General features: G+C 40.9%; 1 protein-coding gene across 2 annotated transcripts in view; it reads left to right on the top strand.

Annotated features, from left to right (window-relative positions):
• Positions 1 to 25920, top strand: part of SYT1 (synaptotagmin 1) — a 765091-nt gene that overhangs the window by 283081 nt on the left and 456090 nt on the right. For both annotated transcript variants that reach the window (XM_068276627.1, XM_068276626.1), the window contains exon 4: positions 13301 to 13339. The gene's annotated coding sequence lies outside the window, so the exon portion shown is untranslated. The remainder of the gene's footprint in view (positions 1 to 13300; positions 13340 to 25920) is intronic.

Here is a 25920-nt window from a genome sequence, read left to right as displayed (position 1 = left end):
AGTAGACCAGCTTTGGTACTTTCTCCTTTGACATTCATGACTAAGCTCTTCAATTCTTCCTCAGTTTCAGTCATCAGGGTGGTATCATCAGCATATCTCAAATTGTTAATATTACTGACAGCTATTTTAACTCGTGCACGTGTCTCATCCAAACCAAATTTCTGCATTAAATATTTGGCATATAAGTTAAATATATTAGGAGACAATTCGAAACTATTAAACACTACTTATTATGATGTGCACCTTCAGCCCCCTACTTATCTCTAATTGAATGTAGGTTTGTTGTAAAAAAAAAAAATATATATATATATATATATATATATATATATATATATATATATATATATATATATATATATTTGGATACATTTTCTACATTTATTTTGCCTTTAAGCATCAAAATTTGAGTATTACAATAATAAAATTAGCATATTTTAGCATTAAAATTCAGCCAGTTGCCCTATATCAAACATTCAATACATGTAAACCTTTTAGAAGATAAAAACTATGTAAATTGAAGACAATTCAAGGAAAGTAGTTTAAAGGGTAATAGTGGAGAGCATAGTTTGCAGATGTCAACTGGATTTTATTTTTCATGAGCTTAGAGCATAAAATATGAATGCTGACTAGCTGCTTTGGGCCAGTGCATTTAGCATTTTAGCCCACACTTTATTGTGTTAACTCTAAAGCATTTGGCAGATATTTAAATCGGGTGTTAATTTTGCACAAAACAAAGCATCTATTTTTAGAAAAAAAACATTAAAATATTGAAGCTTATGTATAAATAAACACCAGGTATTTGCTCTATTAATGAAATGTGTTTAGTTATAATAAGTGCTAAGAAAAAAGTGTTTGCCGGAATATACTTGCATAATATATGGTAAATTCATATTAGGTTTGTGAAGCTATTAGTCCCAGCATGATAGCCAATGACAATTATGAATGACATTTCCTGTGCTAAAGTCATTTTATTTGATACTATTATCCAGCAGAGACTGCTGCTCTGCTTAAGTGATAACAAGTGAACTGTAGCTTTTGTTAAACCCTTTATGTGTTTATTTTGTGTCAGATATGGTTCCTGCTCTTATTTCAAGTCACAAAATGACATGTGACTGCCTTATATCAATAATCTATATGAACACACTGTAGTAAATTCTCTCTTACCCTGCAATTAACTGAAATAAAACTATGATTATGTCTCAAAGAAACTATTTGTATGACATGATGTATATCCTTTTTGTATGTAGCACTGTACAAATTATTTCTGCAATATCTACTGTTACAGCTAGATAATGGATTATGTGCAGGGCCGGGCCAAGGCATAGGCTGGAGAGGCTCCAGCCTCAGGGCGCAGTGTAGGAGGGGGGCGCACAATTCATTCAGCTGTCATTCCTAATTGTGTTTGAAGCAGAAAGAAATAAGAAAAGAGGATACATAGCAGTGACTGCAAGCCAGATAACTAGATATTAAGGTGTTGGGGAGGTTGTGAGCCCTGTGGCACCTCTTAGGCTAATAGCAATCAGTGTGTGACGGCTGGGGTGGCAGGGATGGAGGGGCGCATTTTGGTGTCTCAGCCTTGGGTGTTGGAGGACCTTGTCCCGCCTCTGATTATGTGGGCCATATGCGTGTTTCTGACACAAGCAAAAAAGGAGAACAGTTTAATAATACATGTAGTGTAATAAGTTTTTTCAAAAGTAGAGCAGGTGTGGTTCAGAGACCCTATAGATAAATGAGTGAGTGAAGCTACGGTGAATAATTTCCCACGCATGCAGAATTGCTGCATATACTGCATGTCTTTCATGGTGTACAAATTGTATAGTACACTGCAAATGTTGATGTAAAAGGTGTTACTTGCAAGGATGGCTAATTTTGATGTTTTAATCTTAACTATGGTAGGCGGTAGCAGGCATGTAGAGGGCAAGGGTAAATGACTAAAAAAGTATAGCTATCAATCAAGCAACTCATGCAATTTTAGTAGGTGGTGATGGTGAGGGGGCAAAGGCAATAGTTTATAAAAAGGATAATGTAGTGACAAATTGTCCTAACTCGTAAATCTTCAGTGATCCTTGAAGTGGAAGCATTTTAGATTTTAAAGTAAGCTATTAGCTGTGCTTTTATTTGCTGAAAATGAACTCCACTTCCTGTGTTAGTGGAGATTTGCATCTGCAATGGAAGCAGAACTGCGGCGAGGGACAGATAGCCTGCCAGGGGCTGGAAGAAGCCCCAGGTTAGTAGATCTTGTTTTTTTTTTCACCTCGCACCTGTTCTTTAAAGCAGGGTACACACTTGCCAGCACCGGCGTACCTACCAGGGATGCAACCCCCTCAGCCGCAGGGGGGCCCGGGGCTGCTCTGGGGCCCGCTCACTGTGCGTGGGGGGAGCGCTGCTCTGGACCCCCCAGCAAGGTGCTCAACTGGCCGCAGCGTCTAATAGACGCTGCACCAGTTCATTCCCCGCAGCCTCACTCCAGCAGCCTGCATAGTCTCTGGCAGGCAGAGCAGGGCTACGGCAAGATGGCCGCAGAAGAAGCCCTACACTGGAGACTATTTGTGTCTCTAGTACAGGGCTTCGGCAGCCATCTTGCCGTAGCCCTGCTCTCTGCCTGTCAGCGCGGGAGATGTGCTGCAGGAGGACTCGGGGAGCTGCGAGCCAGATGCCAGGAGAGGAGAAGACTTCTGTCAGGTAAGTGAATTGTTTTTTTTTTCACAGGTGCATTTTTTTTTCTAGTGTCTGCTTCCTACATTGTGATTTTCAGGTGTCTGCTGCCCACATTACGATTTTCAGGTGTCTGCTGCCCACATTACGATTTTCTGATCACTGCTGCCCACACTGCGATTTTCTGGTGTCTGCTGCCCACATTGCGATTTTCTGGTGTCTGCTGCCCACATTACGATTTTCTGGTGTCTGCTGCCCACATTGCGATTTTCAGGTGTCTGCTGCCCACATTACGATTTTCTGGTCACTGCTGCCCACATTGCGATTTTCTGGTCACTGCTACCCACATTGCGATTTTCAGGTGTCTGCTGCCCACATTACGATTTTCTGGTCACTGCTGCCCACATTGCGATTTTCTGGTCACTGCTACCCACATTGCGATTTTCAGGTGTCTGCTGCCCACATTACGATTTTCAGGTGTCTGCTGCCCACAATACGATTTTCAGGTGTCTGCTGCCCACATTATGATTTTCAGGTGTCTGCTGCCCACATTGCGATTTTCAGGTGTCTGCTGCCCACATTACGATTTTCAGGTGTCTGCTGCCCACATTGCGATTTTCAGGTGTCTGCTGCCCACATTGCGATTTTCAGGTGTCTGCTGCCCACATTGCGATTTTCTGGTGTCTGCTGCCCACATTACGATTTTCTGGTGTATGCTGCCCACATTAGGATTTTCTGGTGACTGCTGCCCACATTGCGATTTTCTGGTGACTGCTGCCCACATTGCGATTTTCTGGTGACTGCTGCCCACATTGCGATTTTCTGGTGACTGCTGCCCACATAAGGATTTTCTGGTGACTGCTGCCCACATTACGATATTCTGGTGACTGCTGCCCACATTAGCATTTTCTGGTGACTGATGCCCACATGGCGATTTTCTGGTGACTGCTGCCCACATGGCGATTTTCTGGTGACTACTGCCCACATTACGATTTTCTGGTGAACACTGCCCACGTTACGATTGTCTGGTGAATGCTGTCCACGTTACGATTTTCTGGTGAACGCTGCCCACATTACGATTTTCTGGCCCACATTACGATTTTCTGGTGAACACTGCCCACGTTACGATTGTCTGGTGAATGCTGTCCATGTTACAATTTTCTGGTGAACGCTGCCCACATTACGATTTTCTGGTGAACTCTGCCCACATTACGATTTTCTGTCCCACATTACGATATTCTGGTGAACGCTGCCCACATTACGATTGTCTGGTGAATGCTGTCCACGTTACAATTTTCTGGTGACTGCTGCTCACGTTACGATTTTCTGGTGACTGGTGCCCACATTACGATTTTCTGGTGAACTCTGCCCACATTATGATTTTCTAAAGGCCCACATTACGATTTTCTGGTGAACTCTGCCCACATTACGATTTTCTGGTGAACTCTGCCCACATTATGATTTTCTAAAGGCCCACATTACGATTTTCTGGTGAACTCTGCCCACATTACGATTTTCTGGCCCACATTATGATTGTCTGATAAAATGCTGCCCACTTTACAATTAATTTACAGTGAAGCGCTGCCCCATTACGATTATTTGGCACGTATGGGGGGGGGGGGGGCCCATCCAAATATTTGCAGGGGGGCCCAGTGATTTCTAGTTACGTCCCTGCTTGCCAGGCTGTTTTCCCCTACAATACCTGGGTCTCCATTGGCTTTTGAATTCATGCTTTTTGCATTTGCACTTAATGTGTAAATTTTTTCTGGGAATGTTTCTACATTTCTTACAGCATGTACATTATGTGAATGTGCATGTTGTGCAGAAAAAAAGCAGAAAGCTGTGCAATTTAAAAATGCTAGGAAAAAAACAAACGCAAAGCGTGAACAAACAGTAGCGACGCACATTTCCTGCACAAGGCTATTGCCTTCAATAACCTGTAAAATCGTGCGCGTTTTGCTGTCCGGGGTAAAACACACACAAATGCATCTAGTGTGTTCCCTGCCTAAAGGGAATCTTAACTTACGTGTGTTTTTTAAATCACACAGCTTTCTGCTTTTTTCCACACAATGCTCACGTTCGCATACAGTACATGTCGCTGCAAACGCAGAATTGCAGACACGTTCAAGAAAAAAATGTTTGCAGGACTGAGGACTGCAGTGTTAAAGACCAGGCTAATTATTCCTAAATTGGCCACTGCAGCTTTACGGCCAAGCTGCAGGGCCGCACAACACAGCACACGAGTGATTCCCCCCCCCCTTTTCCCCCCACCAACAGAGCTCTCTGTTGGTGGGGTCTCATCACTCCACAGTTGTTTATTTTTTTTAATAAATATTTATTTTATTTGTTTTTTAATACATTTTACTTTTTGAGTGAACCCAGCTCACTGCATCTAAGTACCTTTACTGTTCAGTGAACCCACCTCACTGCATCTAACTACCTGTTGTGTTCAGTGAACCCACCTCACTGCATCTAAGTACCTTTACTGTTCAGTGAACCCAGCTCACTGCATCTTACTACCTGTTGTGTTGAGTGAACTCACCTCACTGCATCTAAGTACCTTTACTGTTCAGTGAACCCAGCTCACTGCATCTTACTACCTGTTGTGTTCAGTGAACGCAGCTCACTGCATCTGAGTACCTTTACTGTTCAGTGAACCCAGCTCACTGCATCCAACTACCTGTTGTGTTGAGTGAACCCACCTCACTGCATCTAAGTACCTTTACTGTTCAGTGAACCCACCTCACTGCATCTAACTACCTGTACTCTAGGCGGATTCCTGAATTTTTAAGGCCGCCGCTAGCTGCGGCCGCTACACTAATTTTTCTGGTGCGTGTACATGCCTGCCTAATTTTTCTGGCTGCACTGCGGGCGGCTGCACCAAATAAACAAAAGGCATGTACATGTGCTCATCCCCCTTTGTGATCATTACCTTGCCACGGTGAAGGGGCTTGCGTATCACAATGAAGCAATACCGCCGGCTATTTGAGTGTCTCGGGTGGGGGTGGCAAACAAAAGATAATAAGGTCGTTGCTTCATTGTGGTCAGACCAAATTTGATCAGCTGGACAGTCACTGTTGTTCTATCATTGAGCTACCACAGCCCGGCGACCATATGGGCTTGAAAAACGCCATGGCCTACACTCTGGCCATGTTGCGCACCAGTCCAGCACGGCCATCACTACGCAAACAGCTGTTTGCGGTGCGTTACACAGTGAGTTTGGTGTGTCAGTATGAAGCAGAACTCTAATTACACTCCCTGATTGATGTATACCCATGTAAGATGTTTGAAAGCACTTTAGGCCTGCAATTTAGCATTCCATGTGATTTCTGCCCTTAAAACGCTGCTTTGCGTCAAATCCAGATTTTTCCCCGGGACTTTGGGCATGTATCCCACTCCGCCATGCCCCCCTCCAGGTGTTAGACCCCTTGAAACATCTTTTCCATCACTTTTGTGGCCAGCATAATTTTTTCTATTTTTCAAAGTTCGCATCCCCATTGAAGTCTATTGCGGTTCGCAAACTTTTACGCGAACCGAACCTTCTATTTATGACATGTATCAAATGTTCTGTCACTCCAGGGCCTTTGATAAGAAAGAATTACATTGTTACATTTGGTGAAAAAAACTGGTAGTTAACAGTCTGCCATGTGCCCAAAACTGATTATCTATATAGGTTATGATTTTACCCGTGACAAGCGAGAGAATATAATTTGGCGTGTTTGAGAGCTGAGGACTATGTAATTAGATTTTTTTTGTTGTGCCAATGTGAAAAAAAACCTGTAAAAACTACAATTTCCAAGTTATGGTATAATTTCAGCAAAATGGCATGAGTACAAATATTAAAAAATATGTATATCTGAGTAGTCCTGGGTCTCTTTTCAGAATGATGACATTTATGGCTTTTTACTGATCAGAAACTCCAGAGGCTTTGCTGAGAAAGAATGATTGTATTAATTTTTGGTGCAAAAAATGGCCTTGAAAAATCAATTGGTGCTGCTCATGGTAACAGTGTATTGCGTAGCCAAAAAGCTATCTGATTGTGTGTATAAGGTATGATTTTAACCGCGACAAGCGAGAGAATAAAATTTGGTGTTTAAGAGCTCAGGACTAAGTCATTTAAATTTGTTTTTTTGCCAAAGTGAAAAAAAAAACTGTAAAAAAAAATACAGTTTTTAAAGTTATGGTACAATTTTAGCAAAACCGCATAAGTACAAATGTTACAAAATATGTATATTTGAGTAAGCCTGTGTCTCTATTTTTCAGCATCGGGATATTTATGGCTTTTCTTGACTGCTCCATGGGCTTTTCTACAAAAGAATGACTATATTGCTTTTGGTGCAAAAAAAAATAGCCTTGAAAAATCAATTGGTGCTGCTCATGGTTAGCAGTGTATTGCCTGGCCAAAAGCTATCTGATTATCTATATAGGGTATCATTTTAATCGTGACAAGTGAGAGAATAGAATTTGGGGTGTTTGAGATCTGAGGCCTATGACATTCGAATTTTTTTTACCGGCAAACTGAATGATAAGCAATACAATTATTATTTTCATATACTTTGTACCAAAATAAAACACTTGTAAAAACCCAAAGTGACAGAATTGAAAAGAGAATACATAAAAAGTTACTTTAGGGACTTTTTAAAAAATATGTATGCCATGAGGGTGTATTGCTCTTATTTTTGCTAGGAAGGGCTTGTAATCATTGGTAGCGTGCAATGAGAGAACGAAAACCACAACACAAAAACCCATCTTTATTTTCAAATAATATATTGTCACTATTGTTGTCAGCAGCGCTTCCTCCACCATATAAATCAGTCACCCAAAGGAGTGCGACTCACCTCCTATTAATGCTACGATCACAGTAGCATATGCCCCTAGGCTCCCCTCGCCTTCACCCGCAATTCTTTACACTCCACTTCCCGAGTTTTTGTCTGTTCAGATTCCAGGGGCAGTTCTTATATGCAATTTCCTCAGATCAATACCTCAAACATGAAGCAAAAAGCCTATCATTGCGCAATATAGTTAAAAACCTTACAAACTTTTATTTAAAATTTTTACTCACGTGATATTGTAGGCATAAAGGGTTTTGGAAATGTAACAGCGGGTTCCACCCCGTGCGGTCTCCCGGGCTGACTGCCGAGTTGCATTCCAATTGCTGCCATCTTTCACTGGCCTCTGCTCACATGTAGCTTCGCCACCACATGCAGCGTCCTTGCATTCCTACACATGTTCGGCAAGGCTCCTCCTGAAGACTGTTAGTGAGAGCAGGGACAGACTTGCTGCAGATAGGTAGGGAAAGCATTAGCTAGGCCTGTGTTCTTGTTCCTTGCTTGCTGTGAAAGCACTTCAAACAGCCTTATTGAGCACATTGCTCCCTGGTGGGTTTTTTTGTGTGTGACACTCAACAACCCACTGACACCCACAGCTGTGTGCATACTACTGCGGTTGCCTCATTAAGTTACAGGCAGAGAACCACTCCTGTGCATTATTATTTCACTGTATTCTGGTAGCACTATTGCATTTCTCTGTTTGTGACACTCCACAGCCCACTGACACCCAGAGCTGTGCATAATGGGATTCCTGCCCTTTAGGGGTTAAAACCCGACTTTGCGTCAATTCTGTAATTTTTGGTGAGACTTTTGGCATGGAACCCCCTCTGGCATGCCACTGTCCAGGTGTTAGACCCTTTAACCACTTGCCGACCGCACACTCATAACGTGCGTCGGCAAAGTGGCAGCTGCAGGACCAGCGACGCAGTACTGCGTCGCCAGCTGCAGCCTAATTAATCAGGAAGCAGCCGCTCGTACGAGCGGCTGCTTCCTGTCAAATCACGGCGGGGGGCTCCGTGAATAGCCTGCGGGCCGCCGATGGCGGCTCGCAGGCTAGATGTAAACACAAGCGGAAATAATCCGCTTTGTTTACATTTGTACGGCGCTGCTGCGCAGCAGCGCCGTAAGGCAGATCGGCGATCCCCGGCCAATCAGCAGCCGGGGATCGCCGCCATGTGACAGGAGACAGCCTGTCACTGGCTGCACAGGGCGGATAGCGTCCTGTGCAGCCCGGCTTACCAAAGGGGGCCAGGTAGGAGAGGGAGGGGGAGCATTTCGCCGCGGAGGGGGGCTTTGAGGTGCCCCCCCCGCCAGCCACTCGCAGGCAGCAGAGATCAGACCCCCCCAGCACATCATCCCCATAGGGGGGAAAAAAGGGGGGCAATCTGATCTCCCTGCCTGCACCCTGATCTGTGCTGGGGGCTGCAGAGCCCACCCAGCACAGATCAATCAAACTAGCGCTGGTCCTTAAGGGGGGGTAAAGGGTGGGTCCTCAAGTGGTTAAAACAACTTTTCCATCACTTTTGTGGCCAGAAACAGTCTTTGTAGGTTTTAAAATTCGCCTGCCCATTGAAGCCTATGGCAGCTCGCCAGATTTGCATGTTCGCGAACATTTGCAGAAGTTCGTGTTCGCCATTTGGGAACAGAAAATTCTATGTTCGCGACATCTCTATGGATCAGGTGTGGTTGAATCACAAGAAACTTGGGGAATTTTAGCTGCTTTGCTTGGTTGGAGGGGAAGAGGAAAGCTCCATAGACTACCTTCAGCTACATCTCTCAATAAATGCGCTATTTTAAACACACATAAGTATACATGTTGGTCATGCCTTGCTGACCTAGTGTTTATAGCTGTATAACATAACATGAACTAATGTGAAAGCTTCTGTGTATTCTGTAATGAGTTTTAGTTTGTAGTGAATAAGTAGCTTATAAAATAAATAAATAAATGCATGCTATTTATCCATGTGGTTTTCTTGCATGAGCACATGTCTTACAGACTAATTTCACCCTTCAGCCATGGTTTTGTCTGTCTGATTCTTATTAATTAGTTAATTTGCTGTATTGTATGGTTTTTATTATTTTCCTGCCGTCCTAAACAGAACTCCCCACGTTTATTGCAATAATGCTTATTGTACAATATTATTATAGCAAAAACAGCTGTTGGTAATTACTAATGTTTAGAACACTGATTATTATGGTGTGGGTTGCTCTAATGACAATCCAGCATTTATGGACCTCTGGTGTTCTATGTTGCAGAATGTGTAAACTACAGTAGTTTGGATATATTTATATAAATCCTATAATACTGCAAATATATGTGCTTTTAAAATTAAAAAAAAGGAAGACTTAGAATGAAAGAAGCTTTGAAAAATAAATAGTTTTCTGCTTTTTTTAAGAAAAAGGAAAAGACATTTGTAACATTTGTTTTTGGAAATTGTGATCAGCCAGCTTGCTGTTACACATGCTGGCAGTTTGCCGACTAGAGAAATACTTTGTAGAGCATCTCAAACAAGTTAAAATGCTATGCTATAAAACTCTTTTGTAAAATCTGGTTACACAAGAAGTATAAGTAGAGGGAAGGTGTATTCATATATGTGTATTTGGGCCATGGGAAAATGTAAGCATATCTCTTTATTTATACTGTACATACCGTATGTTTTTTTTTTTTTGTTAAAAGAATGGCCATTGCCATACAGACATTTTTTATGTTTTTATTTAGTAAGAATGCATAGACTGTAGCTTTTATTTAGAAAACTGAAGACAATATACTTGTTCCAGTTAAGTCAGTATCTAAGAAATGAGCACTGATGAGCGAAAATGCCGATATTCTTTTCACATTCATTTTTGTGAAAAGAATGTTAAACTCAAATATCGAGCAAAAATGCCATCAAAAATAATTTTGTAATAAGTGTGATTTTTCAAGGTAAAAATGATTTTTCATGTTTTTGAGGAAATAATTTTTTTTCGCGTTTTTGCTAATGTTAGCAATATTGCAAAAATACAATGTATTTTCACAAACATTTTCTCAAAGTCAGAAATGCTATTTTTGATGCGAAAATGACTGTGGAAAAATTTGCGAACAACACTGATAATGAGTACCACAGCGAAGTGCAATAGTTCAGCAACTTTGAATTTTGCAAAAAGAAACTACCAATGGCATTTTTAATATCTCTATGATATCAGAGTAAGTTTAACTGCCGCAGTCAGAATGCTGTTTTTGGATCTCTTCCTCACTGATTAGATTAGGCCGAAAATTTTGAGATATCTTAAGTGGAACCTAAACTGAGAAGGATATTGATTTTCCTTTTAAAATAATACTAGTTGCGTGACTCTCCTGCTGATCCCGTGTCTCTAATACTATTAGCCACAGCCCCTCAGCAAGCATGCAGATCAGGTGCTCTGACTGAAGGCGGACTGGATTAGCTGCATGCTTGTTTCAGGTGTGTGATTCAGCCACTACTGCAGCCAAAGAGCTCATCAGGACTGCCAAAGGAAAAGGAAACATTCATATCCCACTCAGTTAAGGTTCCCTTTAAATCTTGAAAATACAAATTATGAAATATTGCAGAGTACATATTACATATGCAGATCACTTGAAGCAATGATGGTGGACAGGGTTTATGGCTACATGGCTTTAAGCAAACCCCTGGCCTACTCACATACTGTAAATATTACATTAATTAGGAAAAATCTGTAGTTAAATAATAAAAGTGGAATTCAGGTATCCTAGTTGAAAGCACTGCTGTATAGCCCACTGATTTGGTATTACCAAGACAGCATAAAAATCAAGGACTTTAGCTACCTATGAATAGTATTGACATAATATGGGCTCTCTGCTCTTCAAATTCAATGTTTGTCTTCATGACTTTACATCACCAGTTCAAATTTCCCTTCTTACTTTATCACTGCATTAGAGTAATCAGAAGGATTACGGCATGCCTGTTGTAAGGTTTATCATGCAAGTGATGCCTACTCCTTCATCTTTGTCTAGTTGTGGGAACTTTCCAGACCAGTCAAATCCTTCCCATAGCATGCAGAGAGTGATGATGCTCTGCAAATTCCCCTGACAAAGAAAGGGGTAGTGGCACTGATTTGCCCTGTATAAGACTCAATAAGCCTAAATTGTAGTCAGAGAGCAGTCTTTTGACTGATACACTATTTACACCTGGCATGAAGAAGCCAGGCGGAGTCAATAATATAACAGCATGAATAGTCCCTTTCATTAACCTGAGTAACTCTCTATAAAGTAACCTGGTAGGTTAGATGGTAAGTGCGACCATATTTTTCTTAAACAAGAATGTTTGGCTTTCAGCATAACACATTAGATCTCAGAGAGACTCAGACTGTATCCTCCAGTCTGAATGGTGGAAGTTATGCAATCTCTTACAACAGCTTCTGGTCATGTGACCAACAGTTTTTTGCAGCAGGAAGCTTTTTAGCTTTTTTTTTTTTTTTTACACAAATAAGGTACCATTTTAGTACTGTGGTCACTAAGCCATTCTATGGCATCTGAATACTCTTAATTTCTATGGTACTTAATTTATTTTAAAGGAAACCTGTAAGTTACATAGTTAGTGTGGAAATCACTTACTTATCAATACACCAAGATTTCAAAAATACGTCAGGAGATGAAAAGAAAAACAAGATATGGCTTTATTCAAAAATATCACATGTATACATGCTGGAAAACAAGTAAGCCTAGTGAAAGGATTCAGGCAGTTAAGGTTTCTGGCTTCACTTCCGCTGTGCATTGATTCTTATACCACAAATTACGTAGTCATGATGTGCTTTACTCGTCCAATAATAATGTTCATTTCTGAGAGTCTCTCTCCTTACACCCTAAGAGGGTGGAGGATTCTCACAGCCTTGCACCTGCTCTCGATTCCAGTAAACAATCTCTTCAACATCCTGTTCACATAGATACATCAAGGTCCTGGCTTGTGGGACTCGACTCATCTGAGATGGGGGTAGCAGTACCAGGCACTCCTTATCTTTTTAGACATTCCTAAGAAGAAGAAAAAACTCACACAGTACTAGATCTTGGCTAAAGCATGTCAGCAATGGAAAATTCCGAGTCTAACGTTAAAGGGTAACTCTACTCATCTGAATCATCTGTGTTACATTGGCCTTATTAAACATTTGTGTCACCTTATATCTATTAAGTGCATATCTATGAAACTTGGATTAACATACAGCTATGACATTAACATTAGCCACTTAGAGAGAAGCCTGTGGATGGTCTTCAGGCTTTCCATGTCCTCCTTAACCCCACTTCCACTGACCAGGAGCCTCTTCTAGTTTGTGGTCGTGGTTCCTCTGTGAACAAGCATGGCCATACTGCGTGTACATAAGTACAGCCACGTCAGTGCAGTAAGACATAGCCACTTGTGAACTATCTTGGTTTACTGCGCAGGAACGCAGGGGCAGCCAGACTCACACATGCACAGTACGGCTGCATTCATACATGAAGAGGAGCACAGTCATGAGAACATATCCAACAAGCTCTTGTTGGGTATGTTTGGAGGGATCCTGCACAGCAGCAGTGGGCTACAAGATGGATCAGGAAGCTTCTGGACCATTGAGAAGCTTCTATCTAGGTGGGTAAGTAAGTAACAAGTTACAGGGTTCCCTTAACCCTACAATGTGAAATCTATATCCTGTAATCTTTATAATAAAAGTGTTATAAATATGGATTTAGTTTATTTTATATGCTATACTATTTACTATCTTGTTGTTAATGATAAAATTACAAAGACTTTCTTCTTAAAGTACTAAAAGCATATTATATCTAAACTCCATGTTATTTTCTGTTTCAGGATTCAGATTTTCGAGTCAATAAATACATTGAGAACACTGTGAGTATTTTAATTCTATGATCTATTAATACTAGTATTACATCAGGTTATATGTGCATATGTATAGCAAATATTGGTACATTTTTAGTGTTGTGTCCAGGTAAAATACTTCAGATCAGATTGTTTAAAATATTACAACAAACAGAAAATAATAAAACTATTGTGTACACTCTTTTCCTCTTATGAAGGTTTGAGCTGACTTATCTACATGACTCAATAACTTGTATGGGTAGCTTATCCATTTTCACTGATGTTGGCAGAACAATAACAGCTGTGAATGATGTATACATGCTGTGCAAGAAATGAAAAGTGACATTCTATGGAATGGTTTTGAAAAGTGTTTAAAGACATAGGCGATAAGTTTAACATAGTTGTCTTTGCACAAATATGTGTTCCCCCATGTCAATACATAGAATAGATGCAACTAGCATTTTTCTTAAAGCGGAATATAACCCTGCATTTCAACTTTGCTCTAAAACATTATTTACAGTATATTATATGCAACCAGCATTTTTTTTACTAGACCAGCATTGAAAGGGTTACACAGAGCTTTAAAGTTCCTGGAGAGAACTGCAGACGCATCCAAAGCTTACATAGATACACTTTGTTTGTTTACATAAATGTATCTAAGTGTTGAATGTGACTCACTCTGACTGAGAAGGAGCTGGAGGACAGCCAAAGAGTGTGTAACATTTATCACTTGTTACATTCTATTTAGTTAAATGTATCTATCTGAACTTCTGCATATCTCTCCACGGAACTTTAAACCTCTGTGTTTAACCCTTCCAATGCTGGTCTAGTAAAAAAAAATGCTGGTTGCATATAATATGCTGTACATAATGTTTTAGAGCAAAGTTGAAATGCAGGGTTATATTCCGCTTTAAGGAACTCTTGAAACAGACTATAATGATGATTCATGTATTATTAAATATTGTACTGGCAGGTACACATGATTGAATACAAGTTATGTTTCTCTGAAATGTATTGAAAATTAGGATTTTTTTTAAGTTTTTTTTTTCTAATAGTTTTGTTTTGTTTGTGTTTTGTTTTGATTTTTTGCTTTTTTAATTTTATTATTATTAATGGGCATGACATTAAAATTAACCAAATAATACGTGTTTGGCTATGAAAACTAGATCAGTAGATTTGGAAGAGAACTATGCTCAAACCACTGTTTCTGTCAAGAACATAAGGAGCTGGTCCTCGATGTTACCTGCATATAATATACACATTTTGATGGTGTCAAATGTTAATGTTTCTAAACAGCAAAGGATTAACCTGATTACAAGCAATCTCAATCACACTCATGGAATGTACCTTAAAGAAAATTTGTAATGAAAAAAAACTCCCCTGGGGGGTACTCACCTCAGGTGGGGGAAGCCTCCGGATCCTATTGAGGCTTCCCCCATCCTCCTCGGTCCCATGGCGGCTCCCGTAGCGGTGGCGATGTAAATATTTACCTCTTGGCTCCAGCGCAGGCGCAGTATCTGCTCTTCCCACGAAGATAGGCGAAAATAGCCGATCTCCGTCGGGCCGCTCTACTGCACAGGCGCAAGTCTCCCGCGCCTGCGCAGTAGAGCGGACCCAACGGAGATCGGCTATTTACACCTATCTCCATCAGAAGAGTTGCAACAGTGCCCCGCTGGAGCCAGAAAAAGTAAATATTGCACAGCGCGACAAATTGTCGCCTGTGCATTCCGGGGGTTGCAGCGAGACCGCCGTGAGACACGGGAGGACGGGGAAGCCTCGATAGGGTCCAGAGGCTTCCCCCTACTGAGGTGAGCACCCCCCAGGGGAACTTTTTTTCAGTACAAGTTTTTTTTTTAAATCCTGCCTCCCACAGAATTATTAGAAAATGTTTGAAAAATGACTATAGCAAGATCATATGATCATTATAATCTTTTAGCATCTTGCATACATCTTAATTGAGCAGCCTCCAAAAAATGTCTTCACTGCTGCCACACTCCTGCTGGGACTCCCCATTGATCAACGGGTGTGAACAAATGATTCCTAGAATTGTAATTGTGGTTAGGTGTTTTTTTTTCAAGTGCCACCCCACCCCTTTATAATAAACCTCCATGTGAAGAACCATGGTTGTTGGGATTGTTGAGGTGACAGAGCCCCATCTAAGCCGCGCAGGCGCTAGGTAAATAAAAAAGACGCTGGGGTAAAACACATTAATGTACAACATTTTTAAGAAAGTGTAGAAAAAAATAAAAGATAATCACAATTTGGTTCAAAAAAGGCACCAATATGAGCTGGGTCACCGTATGTACTGTATGTGCATTGTGAATGTTTTAAGATCAAGTATAGTGTTTAACCTGTTATCATTTCCCGTCATAGATAGCCCAGTAATTTAAAATAACATAAAGCTGCAGTTTTAAAGAGAAGTCCTTTTTTTCCATATTAGTCTGCAGCCAGATAAGAACTTCCAACACTACCAGCAAACTTAAATTGCTGTTCTTTGTATTCTTAGCAGCTGTTCTCTGTGTACTGGTAGGAATAGGTACTACCTTCCTGCAAGAGCTGCAAAGAGCAAGTTTTCTATAAGTTTTACCTGACTGGACCGAAAATGTATTGTACACTTTTTATGTGTTAACACAGTCATAAAAAACTGATAGAAAACTGATAGAACAGGACTAGACTAGAAATTTACAGATTTATGTGTGAACACATCCATAGAAACACATACAAAACTGATGTCAACTATTAAAAACTGACAGGACAGGACTAGACACCTTTTTATGTGGTAACCAAACCTTCACAGCTGTCCTCTGTGTACTGGTAAGAGTATAGGTACTATAAAACTGTCCAGAAGGTTCTACCTTTCTGCAAGAGCTGCATAAGGCAAAAGGTTTTGCTACTTATATTCAACACCTGGAATAATGTATTGACTGGAAGCAAACTGTGGCTTTCAACAAAGGAACATTTCAGGATACATTTAATAGTTACATTATAACATTATATGGATTATGACTGCAAGTCTGTGAACCTTCCTTGAAATATGCTTTGATGGACCACCAAAATAAAAAATGTTTGCTCTTGTAAAGATCATTTTATGTTTTGATTTAAAATTAAGTTACCTATATTAGCCATTATTGCAATGATAATGAAAATCCTATACTTACATACATTGTAAGTGATTTAATATATCTAGAGCTATCAATCAAGAAATCTCTCCATTTTTTTTTTTTTGCAGAATTGTACTTAGAGAATGAGACCAACAGCAGGTGACTGTTTAGAGAGAGAGTATTTGGATGCTTACATGTTTCCTGTTTACAGCTGTTAAAGGCAAGACTGGCCTGTTTTATGTGTCAAAATGAGGCAGTACCCTTAGGTGGCCACAAAAAGAGGGGCAGCAATTTTTAACTTTCATTGGTCTATGTATGATACATTTTTTGTTGCTTATTAGTTGTTAAAAAAAACTATTTTTTAATAGTTTTAGATGAGACAGTTAACATTAGTGCTACTACCAAGGGCTCGCTCATACCATACCCTGTTTGGGTGTGGGGGGTAGGAGAGAAAGGATTATTTTAAAGCTTGCATAAGGTAGCAAAAAGTCTAAAACTGTCCCTAGTAGAAAGTTATAAATTACAAATGTGTTATTCAAGGTGCAGTCCACTTACGCTTCATAGGATTCTCCTGCTAATCATTTCTACAAATAGAGTTATTACTGTGTAATGCTTGCATACTCTTGAACCTTTCATCAGACAGGGTCTTAGCAGCAGATCTATAAACTTGTGCAATTGTAAGTAGAGTAAGGAATTCTGCACTTTCCTTTATCATTCTCAGCATATAGTGGGTGTTAAGAAAATTACTTTTGACAGATGGAATAAGGTACTTTAATATTCCTGCCAGAGACAGACTTGCGGGGTTCCAGTCTATGATCTTTAATTTGTTCAAAATTATAAGCAGTATTTCTTTAATGATCACATTACATCCCTGATAGTGATTGATGCAGAGTCTGAGCTGTACTTGAGAAATCATTAAAGAAGCTTCTTCACTTGTAGCTTTAAATAAGCTGATGTGGCTACTTCTTTGAAAATGCTTTGATTTCAGTATGTTTCTAAGGTAGATGTGCGCATTTGTTTTCCCTTCAGCTGAAGATAGGAAACCATAACCAATTAAGACGTGTTCATTATAGAGACAAGTAAAAACAAGACCTGTTAATAAATACTACTTGTTAGTCAAGAATGCCTCCTGTTTGTTAACTGAAAAGAGGAAAATCTATGGGAGTTTTGTAAAAAGCTAATGGCTATGATATTTCCAACCATAAATCCCGTTTATGCTTTTCAGCAGAGGTTCCCACACGTTTTCAGCTTGCGGGCTACTTAGAAAATTACAAATTTAAAAAATCTACCGGGTAGAATCTACCTACAGATGCAAGCCACAACTGCAGCACGTGCACAGTGGCAGTCCATCAGTGGTTACAAGCAGACAGTTAATTAGATGCATATCATAGAGTCCTCCACAGTAACCCAAACAGAACAGTGAATGACCAAATAGAGTCACAATATCTTGCTTACAATATTGTTCTCAGTGTCCATCAAAACTGTAATCAGCAGCAGCACATAATACTTCTAAATGTATGGCTCACACCTTGCAACATCATAATCCTCTACACTGCTGTGCAAATATTTAGGACAGAGTATATGAATATGCTCATCCAAGTCAAAGAGACAGAGTACAATGCGTACATCATTCGGATGGTGTGAGCTCTACTCAGAAGTCCTTTGGGATCTACTGGTCGCTCTCAATCTACCTAATGGGCACTCCTGCTTTTGAGTAAAAGTATACAATACACACTACTTAAAAAAAAATCAAACTCATTTCCATATATGGCTGTGCCACTGTTTACAAGTACAAATTGGATTTACATATGTTTGCTTGGGCTTCAGGTAGCGCTTTTATTGAATATACATATATATATATATATATATATATATATATATATATATATATATATATATAATCTGCATTACCAATATTTTACTGTCGACTTAACTGGCTCATATTATTACACTAACCTCCTTCTAGTTCATAACACTAATCCCCCCTTAATGCCTAACACTAACTCCCCCTCCATGTGCCTAACTCTAACCACCCTCCTAATGCCTGACTTTACTCCCCATCACCCAAACAACCAAAAGTATGGTAGCCATTTGGCTAATAGCTGTAATAGCTGATCGGCTATGGAGACTAGTAAACATTTAGCTATTAGTCACCAGTCAGATACTGATACTAACCCCTATTTTACTGTATGTAATAGCTGATCAGCTACTTATAGCCAATTGGCTACATACTATTGGAGCACCATTTGCCCAAATCCCCGACTGGACATCCAATACCCACTATTTGCATTGGTTTCCATGAGGGGCTTTCTGCAACAGGTCCCCAGTCAACCTGATCTGGCTGTTTTATAACTCAGGGTAGGAACACACTAGGCAGAATTGCATATGCATTTTCCACTATGTGCTATGGAAACCACATATGTGATTCTGCCTAGAGTGTTCCTACCCTCAGCATTCTCACTCTTCTGCATACACCAGTCTTAGCACACCTTTTTTAGAGCACTGTGACAGGTGTCTTTCTAAGACTGCTTCTCAGTGCACTGAACATATTGAAAAGCAGGTTATAATAATGCCAGGTCTTTTTGATCTGCCATTACAAATATGACAATGTGAATGAGCCATAAAAGTAAAAAAATAGACCACCAATGCCTGTTTAAAGATGTAGAATTGTGTTGATCCAAGTATTAACTTGGTGCTCATACTGCATACAGTGTAGCCTTGCTACTTCAGCAGTGATCCCCGCTGCCACCAATGGGGTTAAATTGATCCACAACGACTTTCCAAATCTGACTGGATACTCTGACTGTTCGATGTACACAGAATGAATCGCTTTCATTCAGGTTTTTTTTTTTTTATTGGTTGCATGTTTGCAAAAAAATAAAAAAAAATAAAAAATAAATCCCAAATGTTCTTAAACATTTGGATTTTGTGTTGGAGGGACTTTTGTATATATTATATTGGACAATATCTCAGTTTTTTTTAAAGATCAGTTATCACCATACTATACTAATTATAATAATATTATTAATGTTCTTATTATTATTTCATGATTTAGATTATAAATAATTAAAAAAAATTACAGTGTATTCAATCTCTCCAAAGTCGTTTTAACTGCTTTTTACCCTTGTAGGCTGGTACAAGCCAGAGAGGCAGAGGCCAAAAACATGAGGGTCTGCCCTTGAGTATGCTGACAGTTTATAAATGACCTAATGAACATTACATTATCACCCTTCAGTTACAGCAGTCTCTGGCCCCTTAAAGCAGTAGGATTAGCCATACTATGCCAGGGAAAAAAACACATATATAAGAAGATAAATACTCGAGCTACTTACATAACACATTTATTGTACTGTCCACGTTTTGATTTCAGTGAATTTTATATAGTAAATGAAGAGAATTCTGTTCCTGGTGGGAATCATGTCTTTTGCCCACAGTTTTGGCTAAATCCTGATGTCATTTCTGCCCTTTACTTTTTTCTTTTCTCCTCCATTCGCTGAGTCACCTCAGCTTTGCTTGTAAACACAAGTGAGCAGGGGATCGTGTTTCAGATACGCAGCTAGGCAGAAAATAAATGGAAGAGGAGGAATATATTATAGATAAAAAGAACCCCCAGCATGCAACTGTTTAGCACTGACTACTAAAGGGCCAGTGCTCCTTAAGTATGTGATAACTCCAAAATATAACAGCAGAAAACATTTTGAAAGTTTTGAATGCAGGATTAGCATCTTTATCACTTAATACACTCAGACCAGTTTCTGTTAAAATTTGAATTTTATGGTGACAATCCCGCTTTAAGGAACAGAGACCGCTGATAACAAAAAAGTGCATACTGACGTATTGCCGCATTGAATCACTGTTACCACCATTCACGCCAAACCTCAGCCCACCCACTCTGTCGTCTCTATGACAGCAGAGCTCTGAGAGCTGGTTAGGAGACGGTTTCATTGGCTCCTGACTCTGTGATCAATGTAAGCCAATGAGATTGGCTCACATAGATGACAGGGTCAGGAGACAATGAAATAGGCTCCTGGCCAGCTCACGGAGCTCCGCTGTCATACCGACAGCATGGCGAGTGAGCTGTGTAATGATTCAAATACTCCAGCCTGAGATAAGCAAAAAGTATTTTCACCTAGGTGGAGCAAGTCAGAACTTAAGGCTAGGTCCACACTAGGCACGGTTGCAGGACGGACACTGCAGTCCGGGATGAGGGGAAGATCAGGGGAAGTACCACCAGACTGCAAACTGATCAAAGTGCATCAGTTTTGCATCAGTTTCCATTCAGTTTTTTACCCCAAAAAACGGACAGAAAATGTCTCTATCATTAGGAAGGTAGTGGGAGGATTTTTTGGGCCAATAATACAGTTCAGGCTATCCGTTTTTCACCAGTTTTTGGTGCTATTTTGCCTGTGGAGATGGAGTTGCGTTTTCTCATTGCTTTTCCCTACCCATCCGTGTATCCATGGTCCATAAAAATGCAGCAATTCCGGACCTTCCGTTCAGGTTTTGAAAACGGGTCCCTGCAAACGCAGACGGATCCGTTTTTTATTTGGGTGAGGACGGCTGCTATTTTTAACATTAGTATCCGGGACTCCGTTTTTCATCAGGGCTGAAAAACTCAGCCACGGATACGTTTCCGGACCTAGTGTGGACTAGCTCTTACACTTATTCACACTTTTTTATATTAAAGTGGACCCAAATTAAAAATACAAGATTTCAGAAATAAAGTCTATTTTCTAAATTATAATAATAAATAGCAGCCTTTTTTAGGCTGCATGATGACAAACATACAATATTTTACATTTATTGGAGCAACCCCTCCCTTCCTTTCAAATTGCCGGGACAAAATCCGGCAAACTGGTGGAGTACATGGTGTCCAGCAATGGAGGAATTGCTAATGGCTGCCCCCAATATAACCCTAGTTATGAAAAGATAAGGGTAAAAAGCATGCACTGAAATGATCATAGGTTTGAAGGAGTGTTTATTTATCTTTGTATGTGTCAGAGTGGTGCAACTAAATATTTTTAATTAAAAAAAATGTTTGGTTTGGGTCCGCTTTAAGCTACTCTTCCCATATCAGAAAATAATACTTGAATCCATGGAAAATGTAAGGCTGTTACTACCTATAAGAATTTTTAATTCTTGGGTATGATTTTTTTTACACTTTTTTATTGTATTATCTCAATAATGGTAGTTGAATCAGACATGAAATCTCTAAAAAGCTCTATCAAGTAGCAGCGTTATATTATAGATTATAATACTGTTCAGTTTAGCTGCATAAAAATATCCAAAAAGCTCATTGTAGGATTTGATATCATCTGGTTCAATTAATTTCCACCACATTTAATAAGTCATTTTAAAAAAAAAACTTTTTGCAGCTGTTTCTATTGTTTCAGCCAGTGAACAATTATATGTTAAAATGGAAGTCATTTCACTTGCCCTTTGTAAAGGGTAGCCTTTGTGTGCTCTAAAGGAGAAGGTGACCCAAGTCTCAGTACATACCATTCTCTTTGGCTGATTCCATTCTCCTGCCCCAGGGATTTATTATTTAAGAAGACTCATCTTCATGAAAACTTGATGAGATTCTGCAGTTCTTTGAAGTTTGACCTGCTGTAAGTGCTGCATTTGGAACTGCAAAGAGTCTATTAAATGCTCAGCAGACTGGATGTATTGTGACAAGCTTAGGAACTGCTCCTATGTGTCAATATGATGAAGCAAAGAGTAGTTACTAGATCTGCAATGTAGGGTGAAAATTATTACATTAAGACTTAAGTATTGAATTCCTAAAGCTTAGCTGTGAACTATAACAGATGACTGCAGTGTAGTGTTTCAGGTTGCCAGATGGAGTTATACTTCAGTGTAAAAGAGTATTCAAACACACTTTAAACTCATATATCAGCTATATTTTATATATAATACTGTACATTGATTCAGTAAATATTTTCTGTAGTTCTTTAAAATTAGACTTACCGTATATACTCGCATACAAGCCGAATTTTTGACCCCCAAAAAGGGGGTCAAAAGTTGGGGGGTCGGCTTGTATGCGAGTCTTCCCTGGTGGTATAGTGGTGGGTGGTGGGTGTTCCGTGCCCCGCTCCCCCCCTCCCCGCTCCCCGCTCCCCCCGCGGCCGCCGCTGCTAATACCTGCAGGCAGCGGCCGCTTCCTAATCCACGTTCTTCTTCTTAAACTTTTCAGCGTGTATCACAGCAGCGCGCCCGGCGCTGCTGCTGTGACGATGCAGGGGCAGGAAAGAGCGGTTCCCTTGGTAACGGCGATACAGATCGCCGTTATAGGGAGCCACGCTCTTTCCTGCACTCTGCATCGTCACAGCAGCAGCGCCGGGCGCGCTGCTGTGATACACGCTGAAAAGTTTAAGAAGAAGAACGTGGATTAGGAAGCGGCCGCTGCCTGCAGGTAATAGCAGCGGCGGGGAGGGGGGGGGGAGCCGGGAGTACTACCTACCTATGCTGGGCACTATACTGGCTAAACTGGGCACTAAACTAGCTAAACTGGGCACTAAACTAGCTAAACTGGGCACTATACTGGCTAAACTGGGCACTATACTGGCTAAACTGGGCACTATACTAGCTAAACTGGGCACTATATTGGCTAAACTGGGCACTATATTGGCTAAACTGGGCACTATACTAGCTAAACTGGGGCACTATACTGGCTAAACTGGGCACTATACTGGCTAAACTGGGCACTATATTGGCTAAACTGGGCACTATATTGGCTAAACTGGGCACTATACTAGCTAAACTGGGGCACTATACTGGCTAAACTGGGCACTATACTAGCTAAACTGGGCACTATACTAGCTAAACTGGGCACTATACTGGCTAAACTGGGCACTATACTGGCTAAACTGGGCACTATACTGGCTAAACTGGGCACTATACTAGCTAAACTGGGCACTATACTGGCTAAACTGGGCACTATACTGGCTAAACTGGGCACTATACTAGCTAAACTGGGCACTATACTGGCTAAACTGGGCACTATACTAGCTAAACTGGGCACTAAACTGGGCACTATACTGGCTAAACTGGGCACTATACTAACTAAACTGGGCACTATACTGGCTAAACTGGGCACTTTACTAGCCATACTGGGGCACTATACTAGCTAAACTGGGCACTATACTAGCTAAACTGAGGCACTACCTACCCATACTGGGCGCTATACTGGGCACTATACTGGCTATACTGGGCACTTTACTAGCTATACTGGGCACTATACTAGCTATACTGGACACTACCTACCTATACTGGGCACTATACTAGCTATACTGGGACACACTGGGGGGCTGCACCAATCCAGCATTTCCTACCCCCGGCTTATATGGGGGTCAATCATTTTTCCCAGTTTTTTCAGGGAAAAGTTGGGGGGTCGGCTTATATGCGGGTCGGCTTATATGCGAGTATATACGGTATTTAATTATGGTTTATAATGCTAGCCTATCTTCCCTTATACTTGGACCACTGTTACAGGTTTTGCATAAACATAGCTTAACATATTTTACCATAATAATCAACATTAATTACAGGATCTTAAAAAGCAGGTGCTTCCCCATTTATTAGCCATAGAAGGAATCTTGTTTAGTTGTTAATTTGGTTCATCCACATCAGTTCAATAGAATATAACACCTCTCTTTTATGAACAAATCCATCACCCCTAGGCCCTTACTCATTTCACCTTTTCTCCTACGTTTTACCCTAGGAGATCATTTTTCATATTTTGTTTAAAATTACTTTTCAGCACTCTGCAATTGAAAAAAGTACCAAAAAGTAGGTTAACCCCCTTGCCATTCCAATTACTGCGGCAAGGGGGCAGCGCAGCACTTTTTTTTATATGTTTTATTTTTTAAAATCATGTAGCTAGCCTAGCGCTAGCTACATGATAGCCACTGACAAGCATCATCCCCCTATCTACTTCGATCGGCGCCGGCGATCTGCGCAAGCAGGAAATCCCGTTGAGAATGGGATTTCCTGCAAGGCTTGGCGACGGGGCGGGATGATGTCACCGACGCCATGGACGTTGGGACGTCAGAGGGAATCCCGATCCACCCCTCAGTGCTGCCTGGCACTGATTGGCCAGGCTGCGCAAGGGGTCTGGGAGGGGCGGCGCGGCGCGAAGGGTAGCGGCGAATCGGCGGCGAACGACTTATGCACGCAGCTAGTAAAGTGCTAGCTGCGTGTAATAAAAAAAAATTTGAAAATCGGCCCAGCGGGGCCTGAGCAATCCTCCTGCGCAGGTTACCCCGAGCTCAGCTCGGGATAACCGGCAAGAAGGTTAAAAAGTACTGCCAAAATTATTAAGTATTTTCGCTCGCTGGTGGCTTAAATAAAATCTGTAATGAAAAAAGTTCCCCTGGGGGTACTCACCTCGGGTGGGGGACACCTCCGGATCCTATCGAGGCTTCCCCCGTCCTCCTGCGTCCCACGGTGGCCGCGATAAAGCTTCCCGAACAGCAGGGATGTAAATATTTACCTTCCCGGCTCCAGCGCTGGCACAGTATCAGCTCTCCACTCGGAGATAGGTTGGAAATAGCTGCTCACTGTCGGGCTACTCTACTGCGCAGGCTCAGGAGACTTGCACCTGCGCAGTAGAGCGGACCTGACGGAGATCGGCTATTTTCACCTATCTCCGTGGGAAGAGCCACAACAGAACCCCGCTGGAGCCAGAAAAGGTAAATATTGTGGCTGTGCATTCCGTGGGCTGCAGCGAGACCGCCGTGGGACACAGGAGGACGGGGGGAGCCTCGATAGGGTCCAGAGGCTTCCCCCTACTGAGGGGAGTACCCCCAGGGGAACTTTTTTTGTTACAGAATCTCTTTAAAGGATACCCAAGCCAAACTGGTCTATTTAAATGGAAACTACAGAAATATGCATGCATGACTGCTGAGCTAAACACTATAGAAAATACATCTATCTATCTATCATTTAGCATACGGGCCAGTCAGATTTCTAGTACCAGTTTGGTGCAGACCAATTAACTTCCACCAGTCATGTTACACTCTGCTGGAGCTGGCGGAAATTCAGAATTCTTTCTTGGTAGGCACTGCAATTGGATCTCAGTAGACCTGACATAACACTATGTACATAATAGTGAAATTTTATGCATCAAAATTAAAACTATGTCACTGACCATTCTAAATGATTCAGTAAACACATAATGAACACACCTTCCAAACCTGACAGTAAAGCTTGGGAGAGTTTACAATTATTGCTGTCCTTCAAAATGTATTCTAGTAATGCTGTCCGCTTTGCAGAATTGATGGAGAACTAAATCCTATCTAATACCTATGCATAATGCACCCTCACAGCAGAGGGCAACCAATCAAAAAACAGGTCACCCTTTCTCTCAGTGAGTGGTGTGTGCTGTTTTAAGAGCACTTTTAACATATCTTAATACTAAATAAAATGTACAAAAACAAGTCCTATATGGTTTTCAGCATGATCTTCAAAAACAGAACACGTCACTAATTCTAATCTGTTTAATAAGCAAAA

The sequence above is a fragment of the Hyperolius riggenbachi genome, chromosome 3, assembly GCF_040937935.1.
Source record: "Hyperolius riggenbachi isolate aHypRig1 chromosome 3, aHypRig1.pri, whole genome shotgun sequence".
Classification (NCBI taxonomy): Eukaryota; Metazoa; Chordata; class Amphibia; order Anura; family Hyperoliidae; genus Hyperolius; species Hyperolius riggenbachi.
This window is presented reverse-complemented; position numbering and strand designations above follow the sequence as displayed.